At 40.2% G+C, this 22,332-nt stretch overlaps 1 protein-coding gene across 1 annotated transcript in view; it reads left to right on the forward strand.

The window, feature by feature from the left end:
* Positions 1–22,332, forward strand: part of LOC118010737 (NACHT, LRR and PYD domains-containing protein 12-like) — a 78,742-nt gene that overhangs the window by 44,850 nt on the left and 11,560 nt on the right. Inside the window, exon 7 of the mRNA XM_035005343.1 lies at positions 18,740–18,847. The gene's annotated coding sequence lies outside the window, so the exon portion shown is untranslated. The remainder of the gene's footprint in view (positions 1–18,739; positions 18,848–22,332) is intronic.

Below are 22,332 nucleotides of genomic sequence, written 5' to 3' on the forward strand. Positions count from 1 at the left end.
GGGGAGCGGGAGAGGGAGAAGCAGGCTTCCCGCAGAGCAGGGAGCCCGATGCGGGACTCGATCCCAGGACCCTGGGATCATGACCTGAGCCGAAGGCAGACGCTTAACGACTGAGCCACCCAGGCGCCCCTATTTTAACCATTTTTAAAAAGATTTATCTATCTATCTATCTATCTATCTATCTATCTATCTATCTATCTATTTATTGAGCATGAGTGGGAAGGGCAGAGGGAGAGGGAGAGAGAATCTCAAGCAGACTCCTGCTGAGCGTGGAGCCAGATGCAGGGCTCTATCTCATGACCCTGAGATCACGACCTGAGCTGAAACCAAGAGTCAGACACTTAACCACCTGCACCACCCAGGTGCCCCTGAACATAGGCTTTTCAATTCTCTTAAGTATATACCTTGGAGTGGAATTGCTGGGTCATATAGTAACTCTAACTTAACTTTTTGAAGAATTACCATAATTTTTTCCACAGTGGTGCACCATTTTACATTCCCAACGGCAATGTATGAGGGTTCTAATTTCTCCACATTCTCATGACAATACATCGGTACTTTCCATTTCTTTGATTATAGCCACTCTAATGGATGTATCTCATTGTGGTCTTGATTCACATTTCCCAAATAACTAATGATCTTTGCATGTGTTTACTGGTTATTTGTATATCTTCTTTGGAGATACGTCTTTTCAAATTTTTTGTCCATTTTTAAATTAGATTGTTTGCCTTTTTATTATTGAGTTGCAAGTGTTCTAATATATTTTGTATACTAGACCATTACCAACTATATGATTTGTATATATTTTCTCTAATCCAGTGAGTTGTCTTTTCACTTGATGGTGTCCTTTGACATAGAAAAGGTTTTTTTTCCCTCTTTTTTTAATCCACCTTCCAGTTAGTTAACATACAGTGTAATATCAGTTTCAGGCATACAATATAGTGATTCAACACTTCCATATGTCACCCTATGCTCATCACAACAAGTGCACTCCTTAATCTCTATCACCTATTTCACCCACCCCCCACCCCCTCCCCTCTGGTAACCATCAGTTTGTTCTTGAGTTAAGAGTCTGTTTCTTGGTTTGCCTCTCTCTCTCTTTTTTTTCCCTTTGCTTATTTGTTTTGTTTCTTAAATTCCACATATGAGTGAAATCTTATGGTATTTGTCTTTTCTCTCACTGACTTATTTCACTTAGCATAGTACTCTCTAGCTCCATCCATGTTGTTGCAGATGGCAAGATTTCATTCTTTTTTATGGTGAAGTAATATTCCACTGTAAGTGTATACCACATCTTCCTTCTCAATTCATCAGTAGATGGACACTTGAGCTGTTTCCATAATTTGGCTATTGTAGATAATGCTGTTATAAACATGGGGGTATATGTATCCCTTGGAATTAGTCTTTTTGTATTCTTTGAGCAAATACCTAGTAGTGCAATTGCTGGATGGTAGGGTAGTTCTATTTTTAACTTTTTGAGAAAACTGCATACTGTTTTCCAGAGTGGCTGCACCAGCTTGCATTCCTCAAAACAGTGCAAGAATGTTCCCCTTTCTCCACATCCTCACCAACATCTGTTGTTTCTTATGTTGTTGATTTAGCCATTCTAACAGGTGTGAGGTGATATCTCATTATAGTTTTGATTTGTATTTCCCTGATGATGAGTGATGTTGAGCATCTTTTCATGTGTCTGTTGGCCGTCTGTATATCTTCTTTGGAAAAATGTCTACTGATATCTTCTGCCCATTTTTTAATTGGGTTATTCATTTTTTGGGTGTTGAGTTTTATAAGTTCTCTACATATTTTGGATACTAACCCATTATCAGATATGTCATTTGAAAATATCTTCTCCCATTCTGTAGAGTGCCTTTTAGTTTTGTTGATTGTTTCCTTTGCTGTGCAGAAGCTTTTTTTTTTTTTTTAAAGATTTTATTTATTTATTTGAGAGAGAGAGAGAGAGAGAGAGCACATGAGAGGGGGGAGGGTCAGAGGGAGAAGCAGACTCCCTGCCGAGCAGGGAGCCCGATGCGGGACTCGATCCAGAGACTCCAGGATCATGACCTGAGCCGAAGGCAGTCGTTTAACCAACTGAACCACCCAGGCACCCTGTGCAGAAGCTTTTTATTTTGATGTAGTCCCAATAGTTTATTTTTGCTTTTCTTTCCCTTGTCTCAGCAGACATATCTAGAAAGAAGTTGCTATGGCCAATGTCAAAGAGATTACTGCCTGTGTTTTCCTCTAGGAGTTTTATGGTTTCAGGTCTCATATTTATGTCATTAATCCATTTTGAATTTATTTTGTATATGGTCTAAGAAAGTGGTCCAGTTTTGGGACGCCTGGGTGGCTCAGTTGATTGAGCGTCTGACTCTTGATTTTGGCTCAGGTCATGATCTCACAGTTGTGAGAGCAAGCCCTGTGTCAGGCTCCATGCTTATTGCAGAGTCTGCTTGAGATCCTCTCTCTCCTCCGCCCTTCCCCCTGCTCACATTCACATGTTCTTTCTCTCTCTAAAATAAATAAAAATAAATAAGTCCTTTTTTTAAAAAAAAGAAAGTGGTCCAGTTTCATTCTTTTGCATGTGGCTGTCCAATTTTCCCAACACCAATTGTTGAAGAGACTGTCTTTTTCCCATTGGATATTCTTTCCTGCTTTGTCAAAGATTAATTGACCATATAGTTGTGGGTTATTTCATTGATGGAGTCCAGTTTATTTTTTGTTTGGTTGCTCGTCCTTTTGGTATCTTATTTACAAAATGACTGCCTAATCCAAATTATGGAGATATATTGCCTATGTTTTATTCTAAGAGTTTTTTAGTGTTACTAATTACATTTAGGTCTTGGATTCACTTAGAACTAATTTTTGTGTATTATGTGAGGTAGGGGTCCAAATTATCATTATTTTCTTTAATGTGGATATTCATCTATTCCACTGAATGGTCTTCATATATTTGTTAAAAATCAACTGCCTATAGATGTATGAATTTATTCCTAGACTCTAAACTTTGTCCATCGATCTACAAGTCTGTCCTTATGACAGTATCCCACTGTTTTGATTCCTCTAGGTTTGTAGAAAGTTTTGAAGTTGGGAAGTGTTAGTCACCAGCTTTGTTCTTCCTTTTCAAGATTGTATTTTTTATTCTGGGTTCCTTGCATTTCCATATGAATTTTAGTACCAGATTGTCAATTTCTCCAGAAAAGTCTTTTGGAATTTTGATAAGGACTACTTTGAGTCTGTAGATCAATCCAGTGAGTATTGCCATCTTAAGAGTATTAAGTCTTCCAATTCATGAACATGGGATGCATTTATAGAACTAGAGAGAAGCTCATCAAGGAAACAGAAGGCCTGAACAGTACTATAAGATCTAACAGACATCTGGAGAGCACTCCACCCAACAACAACGGAATATTCTTCTCAAACGCACATTAAGCATTCTCCAGGATAGGGGTGCCTGAGTGGCTCAGTCGGTTAAGTGTCTGCATTTGGCTCAGGTCCTGGGATCTAGCCCCATATCAGGCTCCCTACTCAGCAGGGAGTCTGCTTCTCCCTCTCCCTATGCCCCTCCCCTGCTCCTTCTCTTTCTCTCTCTCTCTCCTTCAAAATAAATAAATAAAATCTTAAAAAAAAAAAAATTCTCCAGGATAGATCACATATTAGGCAAAAGTTTCAATAAATTTTAAAAGATTGAAATCATACAAAATATGTTCTGTTGCCATAATGGAATGAAATTAGTAATCAATAACAGAATGAAACATGGAAAATTCACAATTAAGTGGAAACTAAACACAGTAGCTAATGAGTCAAACAAATCAGAAAGTAAATTAGAAAATACTCTGAGATGAATGAAAACACAAAAGATGAAAACACATGGGATGCAGGAAAAGCAGTGCTCAGAAGGAAGTTTACAGCATTAAAATACCTACATTAAAAAAGAAGAAATATCTAAAATCAATAACCTAATTTTCCACCTTAAGAAAATAGAAAAACAAGAGGAAACTAACCCCAAAAGAAGAAGAAGAAAAGTAATAATAAAGATTAAGGGCATAAATGAATTAGAGAAAAGGAAATAATAGAGAAAATCAAGTAAACCAAAAGTTCATTCTTTGAAAAAAAACAAAAAAATTGACAAACCTTTACCTAGACTGACCAAGAAAAAGAAGGACTCAAATTACTAAAATCAGGAATCAAACTCAATACCTTACTACCGACCTTACAGAAATTAAAAAAAAAAAAAAAAGATTATGAGAGAATACTATTAAGAAATGTACCCCAAAAAATTAGATAGTTTATATAGTTTATAGTATTGTTCAGGGTTTATGGTATTTTTCAGGTCTTCTATTTCCTTGATAATCTTCTCTTAATTTGTTCTATCCATTATTGATAGTGGGGTATTGAAATTTTCTACTATTATTGTAGAACTATTTCTCATTTCAGTTCTGTCAATTTTTGCCTCAGGTATTTTAGAACTCTATTGTTAGGGGAAGTTGTGTTTATAAGTGTTATATATTTTCAAAAGTTTTACATTTTTATCATTATATATCCTTCTTTGTCTCTTGCAACAATTTTTGTCTTAAATAAGACTTGTTTGATATGAGTATAGCCACTCTAGCTCCCTTTTGGTTATTATTTGCATAAATATCTTTTCCCACCCTTTATACTCAACCTATTTGTGTTTGGTTATAAATGAGTCTCCTATAGACAGCACATACCTGGAACATGTTTTTTTCTTTCCATTCTGTTATTCTCTGCCTTTTGAGAGTTCAATCCACTTATATTTAATATAATTACCAATAAGGAAGAACTTCCTTCTGCCATTTCACTATTTATTTTCTTTGTTTGTTCCTCAATTCCTTCAGTACCGAATTATTTTGTGTTCATTAGATATTTTCTAGTGTAACATTTTAATTCCCTAGTCATTTCTTTTTTTTTTCCCAAAGATTTTATTTATTTATTTGACAGAGAGAATGAGAGAGAGAGCACACGAGAGGAGGGAGGGTCAGAGGGAGAAGCAGACTCCCTGCCGAGCAGGGAGCCCGATGCGGGACTCGATCCAGGGACTCCAGGATCATGACCTGAGCCGAAGGCAGTCGCTTAACCAACTGAGCCACCCAGGCACCCAGTCATTTCTTTTAATATATCTTTTGAGGTATTTTCTTGGTGGTTGCCCTGGGGATCACAATTAACATTCTCATCTATAACAATCAAGGACCAGAAAAACTTCTAGCTATCTGGAGTGAAGGCAGACAATAGTAAGTACATATTTAAATCCCTGTGATCTCTCCCTCTCCCTGAGGGAGTTGTGCAAAGTTCAATTCTAAATGTTCAAAGGGTCCCCAAGTCTATGGTTCCTGTCCATGTCCCATCTTAAGAGTTCTTCAAGGGTTATGAATCTGGCAGATGAAACATTCACTGGCAACTTCAGCTACTACCTGATTAATATTTTCTCAACAATGTTGTCCCAGAGTAGTTTTCAAGTTTGTTTACTATGATGGATCATAGCCTGCAAATTTCTCATCAGACTTTATTTCAGAAAGACTGGAGAGAGACCAAAGGACAATCTTGGTATCTCTGTAGCCTATTTGATAGTAGAAACATTGAGATTTCTCTCACTATCTTTTTTTTTTTTTTTCACAGTCTGGTGCTTTAACTGCATTTTGCTCAAGGTTTCATAGAAGTAATCTGGAATAATCAGGTAATCTTTAATTTGCTGAACCAGTTAAACTTGGGTGAGAGTACTCTGTTTAGCATTCTGGTCGGCCAAGGCATTTCCTTTTGCTCCATGTGTTTGTTCCTTAGTATGTTTCAACTTTAATTATAGCCACTTCCATGGAGAGGAGCAAGGCATCTAGTAAAGCTTGAACATGCTCACACTGCTTTTTAGAAGTACCAGCAGCTGTTAGAAAACCCTGTTGTTTGTATAGCATGCCAAAATAACAAACCACACCAAAGGCATATCTGTTTTCTGTGTATATGTTAGTCTTTTGACTCCTTGCTATTTGGTAGGCTGCAAGTTTAGCTAGTTGTGCTAACTTGACTTCAGGAAGGAAATTGTATTCAGCAAGCTGTTGGGAAGTAGTGACAGCATACCCAACTTGAGAATATACTTGGTTAGTCTCAAGATATGACTTGTCTAAAAAGAATTCTTAGTCTGGGTTTTGTAGAGATGTTTCAAGGAAATAAGAGATAGACAGCTAGGGTTGCTGGGTGGCTCAGTCGGTTAAGTGTCTTTGGCTCAGGTCATGATCCCTGGGTCCTGGGATCAAGCCCTGTGTCAGGTTCCCTATGCAGCAGGGAGTCTGCTTCTCCCTCTCCCTCTGCTGCCCCCCCCAACTTGTGCTCTCTCTCTCTCTCTCTCTCTCAAATAAATAAAAAAAGAGAGAGAAAGAGAGACAGGTAAAATTCTTAGGTTAAATTTAAACAATCATGAGGTTCTCCCCTCTCTGGAAGAGGAAATAAGATATGACACCAAAACGTACAAATGGCCAATAAACACATGAATACACTCAACAACATTAGTCATCAAGGAAATTCAAATCAAAACCACACTGAGATACTACTTCACATCCACAAGGATAGCTATAATCAAAAAAGACAAGTATGAGGATGTGGAAATGGAAACCCTATACATTGCTGGTAGCAATGTAAAATGGCATAGTCACTGGGGAATAGTTTGGTAGTTTCTCAAAAGGTTAAATAGAGAGTTATATGATCTAGCAATTCCAGTCCTAGGGATATACCCAGGAGAATTAAAAATGTATGTCCACACAAAAACTTGTGCATGAGTGTTCATAGTAACATTATTCATATTAGCCAAAAAGTGGAAACAACCTAAATGTTCATCAACTGGTGAATGGTTAAACAAAATGTGGTACAGGCATATGATGGAATATTCTTTAGCAAGAAAAAGTAATGAAGTACTGATGCATACTACAACATGAATGACCCTTAAAGCATAATAGGTGAAAAAAGCTAGACACAAAAGCCCACATATGGTTTGATTCTATTGACATGAAAAGTCCAGAATATACAAATCCATAGACATAGAAGGAAGAATAACGGTTGCCCATGGTTGGGGGAAAGAGGGACTAAGAAGTGACTGCTAATGGGTATGGCTTTGCTTTGGGGGATGATGAAAATCTTTGGGAATTAGATAGTGGTGATGGTTGCACAACTTTGTGAATATACTAAAAACCACTGAATTGTGCACTGAAAATGGATAAATTTTATGGTTTCTGAATTCTTTCTCATTAAAAAAAAAGATTTTGTTTATTTATTTGAGAGAGAGAGGGAGAGCAAGTGAGAGGGAGAGGGAGAGAGAATCTGAAGCAGATTCCACACTGAGTGAGAACAGAGCCCATCATGGGGCTCAATCCCACAACCGCAAGATCATGACCTGAGCCGAAACCAAGAGTCAGACATTTAATTGACTAAGCCACCCAGGCACCCCAATTGTATCTCAATTTTTAAAAAGAGTATGACTCCTATTGATGGTAATATATGCTGAGGAGGAAAGCAGCAGTTAATAGGAAGTGAGTCTGAAAGCAAAGAAATGTTGAGTGCTTTGGTGAAAAGAGTTTGAATTGCATGAGGTACCATTAGTTAGAAAGGTGACCCCAAGATTAAATGTAGCTGCAGCTACTACCTTTAGACAAGAGAGATATGTTTAACTACTGGGTAGAGAGAAAGGTTGAGATATGTTTAACTGGGTAGAGATATGTTTAACTACTGAGCAGAGAGAATGAATCTCTGATTTTCATTATATTTCTAAGATAAAACTCCAAGAACTTAACCATTTCTTTTATACATAAGCAGAAAAAAAAAAAATAGTATACTCTGAGGGTGACTCAGAATGGTAGGGCTGTGGATAGTAACTTTGAGTTCATCAAAGGCTAACTCTGTAGTGACCTCTGAAGGCAGAGGATCAGGGATGCCAATTTTAGTCATGTCGTAGTAGGTGGAAGTTAATTCCAAAAAGCTGGGAATCTACCACCTGCAATATCCTCTAAATCTGCTAAATTGTCTTTTGGTAACAGGATGAGGGCAGTTTTGAATGGCTGTATTTCTATCTACTCAGAGGGATTTGTCTTCCTAGGATATATCAGGGCTTAGACAGTGGATCTGAGTCTAACAAAATTGTAATTTATCTTTACAAACTGTATGTCCTTTTATAGCCCAAGTTTCTAAGAGATAAGGACAGCCCTCTTGAGAAGAGATTAGATTAGGTGTATATAAGAGCAACTCACCTACATGTTGGATTAGGTAGAGGGACAGAGAAATTATAAGTCTTGGAGATTATGACTGAGAACCTGAGATAAGTATGAAGGGGCTTCACTGAGGTCTTCTGGCATCAGATCCAGGTGTATTGCTGTTTTTCCCACGTTAAGATGAAAAGGTATTGGGAATCAGGATGCAAGGGAACACTAAAGAAGACTAAACAGACATCTACTACTCGGAAGTGTGTTGAATTTGGAAGTGTAGAAACCAAGATAGTGTTTGGGTTGGGGACTGTAGGGAAATGTGGGCAATACCATATGATTTATAATCCTTATGTCTTGTACAAAGTGGTCCCTATGTCCATTAGTCTGTTTTTCACTGGGTGGTTAGGAGTTTTGCAGGCACTAGTACCAAGAATGATTAAGCCTTTAACTATAAAATCTGCCACAATGGACATACTTCCTCTAGTGCTTCAGGTTTTAGGGGATAGTGGCCAATTCAGCCAGAGGCATTGTGGGTCAGTATAGAATTGTAAAAGTTCTTTCTATGTCCTTTATTTTTCCCATGTCTGTAGATGAGGAAGCCCAGAGGATATTGGGTACTGAAGAAGTTAAATTAGAAAACTGAAGTAATTTTTAGGGGACTCAGGAGTAGGCTTTAGGTGGTACTCAAGTAGTTGAGGGAAGCCACCATAGGATGGCATACTGGGTTATCAGACTCTAAGAGATCAAGAAAAAGGCCTTTGGGTACACATCTAATGGTAGATCCCGACTGTGCCCAGAGGTCCATTCTCAGTAGGTTGGGGAGAAGGGAAGGAAGGACTGCAGCAAAAGTCATATTGAGAAGTTAAGCATCCCTAAGAGATAAGCAAATGGTTAGAAGAGAGAGAAAATGTGTTCAATGGGTAAGGCCCACCTGAGATTTTTTATTAACCTGGCAGAGTGTGGTGAGAAACTAAAAGCAATTAAAGGTATTGAGAATGGCTCCAGTGTCTACTAAAAATGAGATTGAATGATCATTTATGAATACATAAAATTATTTCTCTTTGCTGATCCAAAGGCAATTGGGAAAAGTGGAGGATGCCTTTCATTGGGGAGGGGAATCATTTTGTTTCCTTTAAAAATTTTTAATTTGATTTTATTTTAATTCCACTATAGTTAAATACAGTGTTTTATTAGATTCAGGTGTACAATATAGTGATTCAACCATCCCATATATTACTCAGTGCTCATCAAGGTAAGTGTACTGTTAATCACCACCTATTTCTCCCATGCCTCTACCCACCTCCCCTCTCCTAACCATCAGTTTGTTCTCTATAGTTAAGAGTCTGTTTTTTGGTTTGTCTCTTTTTTTTCCTTCATTCATTTGTATTGCTTCTTAAATTCCACATATGAGTGAAATCATATGGTATTTTTCTTTTTCTGACTGACTTATGTCGCTTAGCATTGAACTCTCTAGATCCATCCATGTTGTTGCAAATGGCAAGATTTCATTATTTTTGTGGTTGAATAATGTGTGTATATCTATATCTATGTCTATGTCTATATCTATATCTATATCTATATCTATATCTATATCTATATCTATATCTATATCTATGTACCACTTCTTTATCCATTCATCAATGGACACCTGAGCTGCTTCCATAATTCGTCTATTTAAATAATGCTACAGGGACGCCTGGGTGGCTCAGTTGGTTAAGCGACTGCCTTCGGCTCAGGTCATGATCCTGGAGTCCCGGGATCGAGTCCCGCGTCGGGCTCCTGCTCAGCAGGGAGTCTGCTTCTCCCTCTGACCCTCCTCCCTCTCATGCTCTATCTCATTCTCTCTCTCAAATAAATAAATAAAAAGAAAAAAAAATCTTTAAATAATGCTACAATAAATGTAGGAGTGGATATATCCTTTTGAATTAGTGTTTACATATTCTTTGGGTAAATACTGAGTAGTGTGATTACTGGATCATATGATAATTCTATTTTTAGTTTTTTGAAGAACCTCCATACTATTTCCCACAGTGGCTGCATCAGTTTGCATTCCTACCAACAGTGCACAAGGGTTCCTTTTTTCTACATCCTTGCCAATGTTTATTGTTTCTTGAGTTTTTGATGTTAGCCATTCTGACAGGTATGAGGTGATATCTCATTGTGGTTTTGATTTGCATTTCCCTGATGATGGTGATGTTGAGCATCTTTTCATGTGTCTATTGGCCATCTGTGTGTCTTTTGAGAAATGTCTATTCATGTCTTCTGCCCATTTTTTGATTTTTAATTTGATTTATTTTTTTGGTGTTGAGTTGTATCAGTTCTTTATTTTTTTAAGATTTTAAAAAATTTGTCAGAGAGTGAGAGAGAGCACAGGCAGGGGAAGAAGCAGGCTCCCCACTGAGCAAGGAACCTGATACGGGACTCGATCCCAGGACCCTGGGATCATGAGCTGAGCCAAAGGCAGATGCTTAACCGACTGAGCTATTTTGGCTACTCAGGGTCTTTTGTAGTTCCATACAAACTTTACGATTGTTTGTTCTAGTTCTATGAAAAATGCTGTTGGTATTTTGATGGGGATTACATTAAATTTGTAGATTGCTTTAGGTTGTATGGACATTTTAATAATATTTGTTCTTCCAGTCTATGAGCATGGAATGTCTTTCTAATTGTTTGTGTCATCAATTTTTTTATCAGTGTTTTCTAGGTTTCAGAGTACAGATCTTACACTTCTTTGGTTAAGTTTATTTCCAGGTATTTTATTATTTTTGGTGCAATTGTAAATGGGATTATTTTCTTAATTTTTCTTTCTGCTGCTTCATTATTAGTGTTTAGAAATGCAACAGATTTATGTACATTGATTTTGTATCCTGCAACCTTACTGAATTCATTTATCAGTTTTGGTAATTTTTTGGTGGAGTCTTAAGGGTTTTCTATATATAATATTATATCATCTGCAAATAGTGTTTTACACTATTTACATCTTCCTTACCAATTTGAGTGTCTTTTATTCCTTTGGTTGTCTAATTGCTATGGCTAGGACTTCCGGTACTATGCTAAATAAAAATGGTGAGAGTGGACATCCTTGTCTTGTTCCTATTTTAGAGGAAAAGCTCTCAGTTTTTCTTCATTATGATGTTAGCTGTGGGTTTTTCATATATGGCCTTTATTATGTTGAGGTATGTTCCCTCTAAACCTACTTTGTTGAGAGTTTTTATCATGAATCGGTGTTGTACTTTGTCAAGTGCTTTTTCTGTGTCTACTGAAGTGATCATATGGTTTTTGTCCTTTCTCTTATTGATGTGACATATCACATTGATTTGCAAACATTGAACCACTCTTGCATCCCAGGAATAAATCGCACTTAATTGTTGTGAATGATTTTTTAAAATGTATTGTTGGATTCAGTTTGGTAATATTTTGTTGAGAATTTTTGCATCTATGTTCATCAGAGATATTGGCCTCTAGTTCTCTTTTCTGCAGTCACTTTATCTGGTTTAGGTATCAGGGTAATGCTGTCATAGAATGAATTTAGAAGCTTCCTTCCTCTTCAATTTTGGGAATAGTTGAGAAAAATAGGTATTAACTCTCTTTAAATGTTTGGTAGAAATCACCTGTGAAACCATCTGGTCCTGGACTTCATTTATTGGAAATTTTTTGATTCCAAAAAATTTCTCATTCCTGGTAATAGGTCTGTTCAAATTTTCTATTTCTTCCTCATTCCGTTTGAGAGGTTATATGTTTCTGGGAACGTATCCATTTCTTCTAGATTTTCCAACTTGTTGGCATATAATTTTTCATAATATTCTCTTGTAATCCTTTGTATTTCTGTGGAGTCGGTTGTTATTTCTCTTCTTTCACTTCCGCTTTTGTTTGTTTGAATCCTCTCTCCCTCTCTCTTCTTCTCTCTCTCTTTTGATGAATCTGGCTAAAGGCTTATTAACTTTTTTGATCTTTTCATAGAACCAGCTCTTGGTTTCATTGATCTGTTCTATTGGTTTTTGTTTGTTTGTTTGTTTTTTTAGTTTCTATTTCATTTCTTTCTGCTCTCATCTTTATTATTTCCTTCCTTCTACTGGTTTTGAATTTTCTTTGTTCTTTTTCTAGCTCCTTTAAGTGTAAGTTTAGGTTGTTTATTTGAGATTTTTCTTGCTTCTTGAGGTAGATATGTATTGCTCTAAACTTCCTGCTTAGAACAGCTTTTCCTGCGTGTCAAAGATTTTGGACCATTGTGTTTCCTTTTCATCTGTATCCCCTGCCATTATTGTATTACTATCAATTAGTTCCTTTGTTTGTTATTAACTGCTTTATGTATTTGGGTGTGCCCATGTTGGGTGCATAAATATTTATAATTGTTATGTCTTCTTGTTGGATTGTTCCCTTTTTGGTTACATAGTGTCCTTCTTTGTCTCTTGTTACAGTCTTTGTTTTAAAGTCTATTTTTGTCTGGGGCGCCTGGGTGGCTCAGTCAGTTAAGCATCTGCCTTCGGCTCAGGTGATGATCCCAGGGTCCTGGGATCAAGCCCCGTGTCGGGCTCCCTGCTCCATTGGAAGCCTGCTTCTCCCTCTCCCACTCCCCCTGCTTGTGTTCCCTCTCTCGCGGTCTCTCTCTCTGTCAAATAAATAAATAAAATCTTTAAAAAAAAAAAAAAGTCTATTTTTGTCTGATACAAGTATTGCTATCCCAGCTTTCTTTTCACAACCATTTGCATGATAAATGCTTCTTCAACCTTTCACTTTCAATCTGCATGTTTCTTTAGTTCTGAAATAAGTCTCTTGAAGGTAGCATATCCATTCCATCACCCTATGTCTTTTTAAAATTTCTTTAAATTTTTATTTTTTTAGAGAGGGAGCGAAAAAGGGAGTGGGCAGAGGGAGAGAGAGAATCTTAAGCAGGCACCATGCCCAGCTTGTAACCCAATGTGGGGCTTGATCTCACAACCCTGAGGTCATGACCTAAGCCGAAATCAAGAGTCAGATGCTTAACCGACTGAGTCACCCAGGTGCCCCACCCTATGTCTTCTGATCTGAGCATTTAGTCCATTACAGCCAAAGTAATTGTTGATAGATATGTATTTATTGCCATTTTCTTACTTGTTTTATGGTTGTTTTTATATTTCTTCTCTGTTCCTTTCTTCCCTTGCTCTCTTCTTTTAGAACTAGGCTTTCTTTAGTGATATACTTGGATTCCTTTCTTTTTATTTTTTGCATATTACTTATTTTTGATTTGTGGTTACCATTCAGTTTATATATAACATCTTCTGCATATAATAGTCTATATTAAGTTGATGGTCACTTAAGTTTGAACCCATTCTTTACCCTTTCCCCTTCACATTTAGGTATATGGTGTCATCCTTTATATTTTTTTATTTTGTGAGTGTCTTGACTGATTTTTAGAGATATACTTATTTTTACTGCTTTTGTACTTTTACTTATGGTCTTTCCTTTATACTCAGAGTCCCCTTTAACATTTTTTTAAATATTTTATTTATTTATTTGAGAGAGAGAGAGAGAGAGAGAGCATGGCGGGGAGGGTCAGAGGGAGAAGCAGACTCCCCGCCAAGCAGGGAGCCTGTTGCAGGACTCGATCCCGGGACTCCAGGATCATGACCTGAGCTGAAGGCAGTTGCTTAACCAACTGAGCCACCCAGGTGCCCCCCTTTAACATTTCTTGTAGGGCTGGTTTAGTGGTCATCAATTCCTTTAACTTTTGTTTGTCTGGGAAACTCTTTATCTCTTCTTCTAATCTGAATGATAGTCTTGCTGGATAGAGTTTTCTGGGTTGCAGATATTTTTCCTTTTAGCACTTTGAATATATATCATGCCACTTTCTTCTGGCCTGCAAAGTTTCTGCTGAAAAATTCACTGATGGCCTTATGGGATTTCTCTTATCTTGCTGCTTGCTGCTTTTAAAATTCTCTCTTGATCACTACTTTCTGCCATTTTAATTACTGTGTCTTGGTGTGGACCTCCTTGGGTTGATTTTGTTGGGGGATTTCTATGCCTCCTGGACATGGATTTCTGTTTATTTTTCCCAGATTAGGGAAGTTTTTAGCTATTATTACTTCAAATAAATCTTCTGCCTCCTTTTGTCTCTCTTCCCCTTCTGGGATCCCTATAATGTGAATTTTATTATGCTTGATGGTGTTGGTGAGTTCTCTAAGTTTATTCTCATTTTGCATAATTTTTTTCTCTCACCTGCTCAGCTTGATTACTTCCCATTACTTTGTCCTCTAGATCACTGATTCATTCTTCTCCCCTAGTCGGCTATTTATTCCATCTAGTGTATTTTTAATTTCATGTATTATATTCTCCATCTCTGACTGGTTCTTTTTTATTTCTTGTTAAGAGTCTTACTGATGTCCTTCACCCTTTTCTCAAGCACAGTGAGTATCTTTATGATCATTACTTTAAATTCTCTATCAGGCATATTACTTATCTCAATTTTGCCTAGGTCTCTTGCTGTGATTTTGTCCTGTTCTTTCATTTGAGACATATTACCTGTCTCCTCATTTTGTCTACCTCTCTGTGTCTGTTTCTGTGTGTTAGGAAAGTCAGATACATCTCTTGCTCTTGAAAGATGAGGTCCTGTAGTGCCCTGCTGTGTAATGTCCCCTGTTCACCAGAACTTGGAGCTTCAAGGGTATCTCCTACATGTGTTGCCTATGCCCTACTGTTGTGGCTGAGCAGCCTTTTCCTTCAATTCAGTTGTCTGCATTGCCTCTCTTTTTCTGTTGTGGGCAGTGTTTGGTTCCTGTGGTATTAGTGGGCCAGACTTGGGCCTCCTTGGGGTCGAAATGAGTCAGACCAGGCATTTTCCAGAGATGTAGTAGCACCAAACTACAGGGTACTTTCCCTGTTTTGTTCCCTGAGAAGCTTTCATTGGTGGATGGGGCCTGCAGTCCGACCAGCTGTCTGCCCCCAGCCCCACTGCTGGGGCTGCAGTCTGACTGATGTTTGTGATTATCTTTTCCTCTTCCCAGGACAGGAGTCACTTTGTAGTGGTGCTGGCCCCTGTCGGGGCTGCTTGCACACTGCCACGCTTGTGGTACCACTTTGGATGGGCTCTGGCCAAGAGCATATTGGAGGAGTAGATCTGCAAAGTGTGAGGGGAGGGAGGTACTGCATTAGCAAGGTTTGAATGCTGGACCTCTGCAAGAGGGCACCTGCCACCACCACCTGAACTGAGGCCAGCCAGGTTGCAGTGGGGAGATCCGCAAAGCATGGGGGTGTGGGAATGGGAGGTGTGGTGTTTGCAAGGTTTGTGCCAATTCTCTGGAGGAGGGGACCAGCAGCACCCGGACTGTAACAGGCCTGGCTGGAGATGGTGGATCCACCAAGCATGGAGGTGCTGGATATGTGGTATTAGCAAGTTAGGTAGCAAGTTTTGGCATCACACTGGTTCCTGCAGATGGTTGTGTGTTTATGCTGGGCCACAGGGGAGGGAAATGGAGACTGCTGGCTCCTTTGTTCCTGGAGGAGTCTCCCAATGATCTCTGTCCCTCTAGGATACACTCTGAATTTAATAACTCTAACTCCTATATGACCCAATTGTTTTTCAAACTGCTGCTGCTTTTCTGTATCTCCGTGGGCTGTTCGTTGTGCTGTGTCTTTAAGGATGGGAACTCAGTTTCCCCTCATACTCCAGCTCTTCCAGAGCCGAGCACACTGATTTTTAAAATTATAGGTTTTAAGACCTACTGGTTGTAAGAGCTCATGCAATTCCGTCCCTCTGGTTTTCAAAGCCAAATGTCATGGGGATTTGTCTTCCCAGTTCAGGCTCCCTGGTGTGATCATCTCTTTCTCTCGCCTCTCAGTGCCCATGAGACAGTCACGTGTGTCTGTTTAGCTCCCCACTGAGTCTCAAACTTTCCTCCCACAGACAGTCACGTGTGTCTGTTTAGCTCCGCATTGAGTCTCAAACTTTCCTATCCTCTTTGATGTGGCCTCTTCTGTACATTTAGTTGTGGAGCTTGTTCTGCCAGTCTTCAGGTTGTTTTCTGGGTTATTTACACTGGTGTGAATGTTACCTCATCGTACCCATGGGATGAAGTGAGCTTAGAGTCCTCCTACTCTGCCATCTTCCCAGCATCTCTCTCCAGAATCACTGTATTTATGATGGAGCAAGCTTTGTAGGGTTGCCAGATAAAATACAGGATGTCCAGTTAAATTTAGATGTCAGATGCAATGAATCATTTTTTAGTGTGTGTCCCAGATATTTCATGAGATATACTCATGCTAATACATTACTTGCCATTTATCTGAAATTCAAAATTTCCTATATTTTTATTTTCTAAATTTGTCAGCCTAGTTGTGTCTTGTTTCCCTGGTCAAAGCAGTGCAATAGCAAGCCCCCTGTCATTTTCTCTGCAATATCTGCAAGTGTCCATGTCTCTCTCTCTGTGTTGTATTTGTGGAGGGCCTTTTATTTCCCTTATGCTGTTTAAGTTATAATGGCATAAATTTGTGGTGTGTGGCTTTTTCTTTGCTTATTATGCTCCCCACAAAATGCTGAACTAAACAATGCTGGACTCAAAGTGCTGTAACTCATGAATGGGTGTGGTCTGCCAGCCTATTTTATGCTTATGAGTAGCATCTGATATTTCAGGCTAAGGGCCACTAACAAAAGATGTGCAGATTGTGGTTGGGGTGTTAGCATTGATGCCCAACTCTGAGTATTCCTTAAATGTGGTTTGTAATGGGTCCCTAAAATTAGAGACCGATTCATCATACCCTTGTTGACAGGTTTGGATTGTTCCTCAGTCAATGAAAGAGGGAAAACCTTCAGGGATTGCCTAGAAGGTCTTTCCCTCTGTCTCTGCTCAGGCAGATCCTGTCCCATTTCTCAAAACCTAGCTCAGATACCACCTCCTCCATGCAGTCTTCTATCTCTATGGCTTTTGCATGCTTGGAGAGTTCTGAAGGTAGGGATTTAAAAGTTAGAGGGAGCTGAAAAAGGGAAAGAGGAGGAGAAAGAGGGCACAACAAAGGACAGAGAACAGGAGAGGTAAAAATCCAGGAGGGAGCTGGGTTATCAGGGGCAGGCACAGAGTTAGAAAGAAGGAGTTCTTTAGGGAGGCAGAAGGCTGAGGTTGTTTTAAGACTCAATAGACTGGAATCTTTCTGATCTTTTTTTCTCAACATCACCTTACCAGTTAAAGAAAGCTGCTCGTGGGTAGTTAGCCATTTTATTTCCTTTTTGTTCTAAGGCATGAGTCTTGATGTGTTCCCAGAATCCCAAATGGACCCCTGCAATTCAAAATTGCCTTCCTCAGATTCATTCCACTTAGGCCATAATAAAAGATCCAACATAGAAGAAAAGAGAAAGGCATTCTACCTTAGGATCTCATTCTCTGCTCCCAGAGAACATAGAGGGCCAGAGAATTCCCAAAGACAAAAAGAAATAGAGGCAGTGACTCCAGTCAGACAATAGGTTAACCCTTTCAAAGAATCAAAGCCTGCAATTTTCATGCTACAACAAAGAATTGGAGCACATGAGTGGGAACAGGACTTACCATTTGACCCAATAGGGGACTCTGAGAAGAGAGAAAGAGATTCCTTGACTTGCTGTGTTCTTGTCTGAAATCTCAGTAGGTTTGGGGGCTTATTCAGACCCAACTGGAGTCATAGAATCAGACTGTTCCAGACAAAAGTAGTTAAAGTGACTCAAATAGAGGTTACAGCCTTTATTCAGTTGTGGCACATCCGGGAGTACCTTGACATCAGTAACTCCATGAGCTGAAATAGGTTGGAGTTTTCATAGGGTGAGAAGAGAAGCGTATAGGACTATAGTCTTGCCCCAGGATGTAGTTTTCTTTGTCTGTAAGTGCCACGCAACTCACAGTTGAAATGGTTGGAGATTGTTCAACTCTCTCAGGATTGTTGGTGTAATCTCATTTTGGCTGTTCTCAGAACAGTTCCGAAAGCAATCTTTGTTGGCCTGTGGGTTGTCTGTTAACTGTCTAATGCCAGTTGAGGTACAGGGGACAGAGATCTAGAAAAGAAAGAAAACAAGAAGGGGAAATAAAAAGAAAGGAGACAACATTCCAAGCAAGAAAAAATTGGGGTTTGTTTTAATTTTGTTTACAGTTCTCTCAGCTTCCACCAGTTACATATACTCTTCACTCAGGTACACAAATTCTCAAGTTCAAACCTCAAATGTTTCCCTCTTCCTACAGCTTATCTCTAACCATCCCAGTACTCCCCCCAATACTCCCTTGCACCCCAGTTTTGTTGTCTTCATGTTCTCTATCCCATAGCCACAGGAAATGTCACATCTATTGGGTGGGGAGTCTGAAATCATGGAAGGCTTCATGGAGAAAGCTGTATCTCAGCTAAGCCTTGAGAGATGGGACAAGATCTGCCTGGGTACAGACAGAGGAAAAGACCTTCCAGTAGAAGATGATGATATGAATTTTTTCATTCTTCAAATAGAGTATTATGGAGGGCTTTCTTTGTGCCAGGCACTAATCATGTTCTGGGTAAGAGTGTAGGTTTTGAGGACAAAGACTCAAACCCCAACCTTTGCTATTTCCTGGCTGTACTAGGGGTTGGGATCAGCTATAACATAATCAATGAAGCAGGCTGGATGGAGACTGACAAATTGGAGAGCAAAAGCCCGCTGTTTAACAAGGACAACTCCTGCTCGGATGCTGGTAAGTCATAGCCATGTGGGCTAGTTGGGTGTGATATTCTGATATTTCAAGAAAACTAAGATTCTGGATTTTATGTGAAATACTTTTCTTTTTAAAATACTGGCCATTAAATTTTTTTAAAAAATGAATTTATAGGTCAAACTATACACATCTGTAGGCTGGTTTTCTTCATGGTTGACAAGTTTGCCCCCTCTGACTTAGAGGCTTTACTCTGTACTTAGTAGAGCAAGCAAGGCCCCCCAGCTAGCACTTCTGCTTCATTTCCAGCTTTGTTTTTCCCTACATCTTTCTTTCCCTGCCACTCTGTGGCCCAACACAGTAAAACTGTTGCCCAGATGAACCTCTGTGTTCGTGCACAGGTTGTTGAAGTGCCTTTCCCCACATCCCCACTTCAATTTTCTTCTCCCGACTAACATCTCCTATTCTTTGAGAGCCATCTCCTTTGAGAAGCTTTCACTCACTCCTTCCCTGTGCTTCCCCAAACCTTGGATAACTATTAGTGGCACTCTATTGTCATTCTTTGTCTACTTGTCATCTTTTCCACAAGTCTGAGTATATTATGTGTGGGACATAAGGGCATGCGGTAAATAAGTGGTAAATGAATAAGTGGAATGAATATATGTCTGCAATGTCATTTGTTATATGTAAACATGCACCAAGAAAAATATAGAAGTCCCCTTCTCTATCCACTCATCCATTTATCCAGCAAATATTTATTGAGCTCTTATTATATGGAAGGGACTGTTCTAGGTGATGGAGATACAAGAATGAACATGCCAGACAAAGTCCCTGCCTTCACACATCTCATATTTTAGTGTGTCTTCCCACACTAAAATATGAAATATTTTAAACAAAATGTGTAATATAATGCAAGATGGTGATAAATGTTAAGAGAAGAAAATAAAAGCAGGGCAAGGGCTTAGAGGGTGACAGGTATACTTTCCAATAGGGTAGCTGGAGAAGGGATCTCTGGGAAGGTGACATCTGACCAAAGGTTTGGGAGAAGGGTGGGAGCAAACCATACAGATAGATGGAGAAGAGCATCCAGGCAGAAGGAACAGAAAGTGCAAAGGCCCTAGGGTGGGAGCATGATTGGCATACTTGAGGAATAACAAGGAGGCCAGAGTGGCTACAGAGGAGTGAGCAAGGGGGAGAGCAATGGGAGGTGAGGTCAGAGAGGCAATGGAGGGCTAGACCATCTTATCATCACCCCTCTCAACCACCCATTGAACACAAACCTTGGTGAATAATGGAGTAAAGAATGTCAGTCTTGCTGGGATGTGTGGTGGCAGTCCCAGGGAGATATGCATAGGTCAAAACAGCTTCCCCCATAGATATATGCTTCTCGTAGTTCCCTCTCTACCCAGAGTCTTTACCACAGGGCTCTCAGAGGCAGGTCCCACCTGAGACCAGGCCCTGTTTGCCTTGGGAGGGTCATGAACCTGTGGAGATTGGCCAAAGTTATTTCCTGCTAGTTGGAGTTGGGACCAGGCTGTGCAGCTCCACCCAGTTGGAAAGGACTCCAGAGTTGTTATTCATCAGATATGCTGCTGTTTAGAACAAGTCCTGAGTTTCCCACTTCTACACCTTTTCCTCTCCCAGGAAGACACACCAAAAGAGTCAGGAGACCTATGTTCTACTTCCTGCTTGACCTCCACAGTGGGTTGTGAGAGCTGGGGCAGTTCTGGTGCTCTGTGAAAGGAAGGACTGAGACTTGATGTTCTAGTGCTGAATGTTGCACCTGTGTCTTGACTCTGCATGATGGGCCACCTGATTTCTTTTTTTTATTATTATTATGGTCAGTTGGCCACCATATAGTACATCATGAGTTTTTGATGTAGTGCTCAACGATTCATTATTTGCGTATAACACCCAGTGCTCATCACATCACGTGCCCTCCTTAATACCCATCACCTGGCTACCCCAGCCCCCCAGCCCCCTCAGCCACCTGATTTCTAACCTTGGAAGTGGGCCTTCTATAACCCTCTTCTTGTAGCTGCACCCAGGTGTGAGCATAGCTGTGCTGCCTATTCAAAAGAGGTGGTAAGTGGTGAGGTTTGACTGAAGCCCCAAGGTCTCTTTTCCCAAACATCTCCCACAGCTTCTCCTCTCCTGCACACCCTGACATTCTTACCATTAATTGTTCCTCTCAAGCAAAGGTGGAGGCCGTCTCCAGAGGTGACACCTGGGAGCCCGCAGGCCCGTACACCCAACCTGCCCAAGCGGGATTCAATTATCTTCCTAGCATGCAGAAAGAAAGGACATCTCCTCTTAAGGAAAGACACAAGGCTCCAGGACTGTCAGAAAACCACTGGCAAAGGCTCAGGCCGGGCTCCCTGCTGAGTGGCTCTGAACAGCTCCCAAGCACGAAGAACAAGGGACCACAGGAAGCCCACTGCCTGGGAATGCTGCAATGGATGGTGGCTCTGAAGAAAAACTTGGTCGCCCTTGTAGCTTGGTTTGGGGCTTGCTGCTGGGTAAATTCTTCCTGAGCTGTGGTGTTTTCAGACCTTGAGGCACAGTTTAACCCCCTAAATGAGCATAAGGAGGAGGACACAGTTTGTTAAGGCCTGGTAACTCAGAGGAAGCTTGCACATTCCTGCTTTGCCGATTTCAGCTCTGTGCTTTCCCCAGAGTTGCTGTTGCAAAGGATTGTGGGAGCCCTAAGTCCTCCTTCCCATCAGAAGTGCCGAACTATGGGGCACCTGGGTGGCTCGGTCAGTTAAACGTCTGCCTTCCACTCACGTCATCATCTCAGGGTCCTAGGATTAAGCCCTGCATCGTTGGGCTCCTTGCTCAGCTGGGAGTCGGCTTCTCCCTCTCCCTCTGTCTCTCCACACCCCACTCATGCTTGCATGCTCTCTCTCGCTCTCTCTCAAATAAATAAATAAATAAATAAATAATTTAAAAAAGAAGTGTCGAACTAGACAGGAAGGCTTGAAGCAGTAGAGGAGGCTATGGAGGATGGGGGTGCTGCTGCAGCCCAGTGGCCCAACACCTGGAGCCAAGGAGGGACCCCAGCTGAAGGCGAACAGATACTTCCCTTAGACTCTTAGGGTTAGAGCGTGCTATGCACTCAGCCAGGCCTGGGTTCCTGGCCCAAATTGCTTCCTGTATGAGCTCTCTTTGTAAATATAGGGTCATATTAGGAACCCAGATGTCCCTTCACTTTAAACCAGGAGTCACAAGATCACATGAAGTGAGCCAGGTATAAGCAGTTGGCGGTGGGGACTGGGCGAGCCCCATCTGAAGGCAGCAGCCACTCCTCAGCTGTCCTCGGTTGCCATGCTGAAATTCGCCTGGAGGGGCCTACCTACCAGTTGTTTTTAAGAGAAAGATCTTTACACAATGATTTTAGAAATTTCCTACATGTTTCAATGTCGATAAGGAATTGCATTCATATGGGGCCCCTGGGTGGCTCAGCCAGTTGGGCTTCTGACTCTTGGTTTTGGCTCAGGTTGTAATTTCACGGGTCATGGATCGAG

This window comes from Mirounga leonina, unplaced genomic scaffold, assembly GCF_011800145.1.
Source record: "Mirounga leonina isolate KUSES-001 unplaced genomic scaffold, KU_Mleo_1.0 Mir_101664, whole genome shotgun sequence".
In the NCBI taxonomy this organism is placed as follows: domain Eukaryota; kingdom Metazoa; phylum Chordata; class Mammalia; order Carnivora; family Phocidae; genus Mirounga; species Mirounga leonina.